This window comes from Lactuca virosa, chromosome 3 (assembly GCF_052849685.1).
Source record: "Lactuca virosa cultivar CGN04683 chromosome 3, Lactuca_virosa_CGN04683_v6, whole genome shotgun sequence".
NCBI lineage: Eukaryota > Viridiplantae > Streptophyta > Magnoliopsida > Asterales > Asteraceae > Lactuca > Lactuca virosa.
The window spans coordinates 322,005,564-322,009,167 of record NC_136428.1 but is presented as its reverse complement, the minus strand read 5'-3'; the positions used below and the strand labels follow the sequence as shown (position 1 = coordinate 322,009,167).

At 37.5% G+C, this 3,604-nt stretch overlaps 1 long non-coding RNA gene across 1 annotated transcript; it reads right to left on the bottom strand.

The window, feature by feature from the left end:
* Window positions 1–479: 479 nt before the first annotated feature.
* On the bottom strand, window positions 480–1,359 carry LOC145167373 (uncharacterized). Its single transcript, XR_013741110.1, has 2 exons — window positions 872–1,359; window positions 480–768 (listed from the first exon to the last, which is right to left on the bottom strand). It is a non-coding gene; the product is annotated as an uncharacterized LOC145167373 (long non-coding RNA).
* Window positions 1,360–3,604: the final 2,245 nt, after the last annotated feature.

Sequence of the window (3,604 nt, the reverse complement as noted above, 5' to 3'; positions counted from 1 at the left end):
AAGTAAACAATCTTCCTATTGAACCACGCCATTTTCAATCTTATCATTTCTTAGTTTTTTATTTCTTTTCAGATCTAAAAGTATTATTAAATACTTTATTTCTTTTTATCTTATTTCCTCAAATATTAGAAATAAAAAATACATGTGGATACATTAAATAAATTAAAATAATAAAAGCCTCCAACCGTATATATTATAAGAAATACAAAAATAAAAAAAATAAAATGATTCTTTTGAGATCACATAAAATTTATGATTACTTTAAAAAACAAACAAAACATTAAATTTTTAGTACAAATCTCATAAACCCAAAAAGAGAGATTTAAGGTGTGTGTCTACTATTTTCAGTAGTAGAGACAGATTTAGATAGTGGCAGCTTTGGTTGTAAGGAAGAAGAGGGTGTTGGCATATCAGTGAATTTATCATATTATTTGTATACATCCTCAATTCTAACATATCATACAATCATAGTTTATACATTTTAGAGACTATATAAAATCTAAATATTATTTCCGTGTTTCTCCATATCACATTCTACTTTATAATCAAAAGGAAAGTTTTAGATCATACACATACACATAGATCTGTAGCATGCACAGTTTCATGTATTACTCACAGATCTATATAATATTCACGAAGAAATATTTAGGAAAACAAAAAAAATCAGATCTGAGTAGATCTTCCTTTGATTCGATAACCAGAATTAATGTTATTGAAGTGAAACATCCATATCTGTCTTCATGTGTGGTTCTTGCTTGATATCTGGACCTGAGATAACAAAAAAACACCAAAATAAATCAGACACACAAACATATACCATATAAATCTATAGCATACCTAGATATATAACATGCACATCACATATACGCACAAAAATTAATGAAAAAGCATTTGCAAGATTAAAAGGTAGAAAGAGCCGAAGATGATAGTGATGGCTGCAGAAGCTGATAATAAAGGCCAATTTGCCGTCGACGGTTTAGATCCGGTTATTTTTTGGTTTGTAGTATAGGGTTTCCCGTATTTAAATGGTGGTTGTCGGGTTTTTCGGAGAAAGATGTGCAAAAAGAGAGAGGAACCGACAATTTGGTAGCTACCGGTGGTTGTTGGCTTTTTTGATCTAGGGTTTTGCCAACATCTATGGAGAATTCGGATAGCGGCGTGCCGGAACGTTGAACTCGGTGGAAGAGGTGGTCGTAAATTCTCTTGAAGGTTTTGTGTATCTGCGCCCCATGAGTGGTGGTTGTAAGGTTTCTAGATATAAATAGATGGAAATGGGTTTGATGAACGCAGAGAGAAAAGTGGGTTTGAATGTGAGAGAGGTAAGGTCGACATACATGTGTGAGACTTCTCCCTGGCAGTTTTGCTACTTAAAGATGAGTGTGAGATATAATATAAAAAATAATGCAACATTCAAAGAGTCTGCCATGGTGGCAATCCATGACAAAACTGCAAAGCAATCCAATGGTCAAATAACATGCCATGTTGGCGATTCATAATAAAGAAAAAAAACTGATTTATGATTTATAGTTTCATGCATATATATAGAGTGTACCTCTTAATCTTAATTTTAAGACAATCATGCATCACTTACTTGTAAATTATCCACCCATTATAATATATATATATATATATATATATATATAAATGCTAGTCTTACCGTTAATAGGCCTCATTTACGAAGCCGGTCTATAAGGGGGTATAAGGTTATGGCCGTTTAATGGGTGTCCACTCTCACCCACCGCTTCCTTGATTGGTGGAGGGTCGTTAGTCGAACGGGTATTATAGGGCAAACTTTTCCTCATTAAAAATATAATGAATCTATATAAAGTAACTAAATGTTTTTTTACAAAATTCTCAATCTTAGTTACTTTAGGCAAAAGTGAATTTGATGCAATTCCATGAAATTACACTTTGTACCCTTGCTAAGACGTTAATGGAGCGTGTGTGGTTAACAGGCACATTAATTGGGTTCTAAGCAAAGGTGGCAAAGGGTGACTCATTGTTTGTCATAGTTCGATGGAGCGTGTGTGGTTAACCGGCACATCGAATAGGTGACTGTAACAATGAGGGCATCATGTATATTTGCATGGTTATTCACACCCGCTTTGTGATCCTCGGCATCCCAGTCACAAACTAGAGGGGCATATCGAGATTTAAACATGCCATTGAAAGGTTCAATGAATCTCAAAGGATCTAGGAGTTTTCAATACATTTAAAACTTAATCTCTTTTCATTTTCTCATGGTGGAGAATTAGTGAATCGACATTCACTTACCTTCAAATTATTTGCTTGTTAGATTACAGCATCCATTTTCTGATTTGTGAATAATGTTGTTGGTTCCTAGCCCTAATTTCTCATTTGGGTGTTTAATTGGGGAATTCATTTCTAATCAAACTTTGTTCTTTTTCCTTTTCATATGTCGAACGTCAACAACAACGCTTCTGGTTCAAACTCCTCTGGCTCATTCTCACTCATGAACTTGTGTGGGAGAGTGATCTTTGATGGGTCCAATTTCAATGATTGGATCCGCAGCATTCGCATGGTCACTCGCTACGAGGACAAAGAGTATGTCCTCGATGAGAAGCTGAAGGAGATTGACATCAACACTGCCTCTGCTGAAGAGATCGCGGCCTTTGAGGTCCACGAGCGTGATGCGACGAAAGTCCATTGCATCATGCTAGCGACTATGACTGCAGAGCTCCAGAAGTCCTATGAGGACATGTACCCCTACGAGATGCACCAAGATCTGCTGGACCGGTACCACCAGAGCGCTAGGCAAGAAAGGTACGAGATCATCACCTCGATGATCACTACCAAAATGGGTAATGGAGAGTCCCTTACCGCTCATCTGCGAAAGATGCAGAGATATGCCGATCGCCTGCTAAAGTTGAATGTGAACTTTGATGAAGAGCTGGCAATTGATATTATCCTTCACTCATTGCCTCCCTGCTATATCCAGTTCCGCATGACCTACCACATGAATAAGGAGGGGGTCTCTTTGAGCAAGCTTCAAGGCTTGTTGAGGATTGCTGAGAGCAAGGATAAATCTGTTGCATCAACTCCAACTCCCGCTGCTGCTCCTGTCTTGGCAATAGGACAAGGGAAGGGTAAGAAGAGGAAGGCTCCCTCAAAGAGCCACCACAAGGGAATGTCCCAAGATGGTACCTCTTCTAGTGGAACCAAAGTTGGTTCTGCTAAACCCAACTCTAACCCTAAGGAGGCAGAGTGCCACTACTGCCACAAGATAGGGCATTGGAAGAGAAGTTGCCCAGAATATCTGCAGGCCATCAAGGATGGGAAGATCAAGCTGTCTTTCGTAGGTATTTACACAATTAAATCTAATGGTTTATCACATGCTACTTCTTGGGTTCTTGATACAGGATGTGGTTTTCACATATGTTCTGATTTGCAGGTACTAAGAAAAAATAGGGATGTGGAGCATGGAATGATGAATCTGATCATGGGAAACAGAAGATCGTCGCCTGTCACCAAGATTGGAGTATATTCCTTAGTGCTTAGTAATGGATTAGATTTAGATTTAAACAATTGTTGCAATTCGCCATATATGGCAACAAACATCATTTCATTTCATGGTTTATATAGA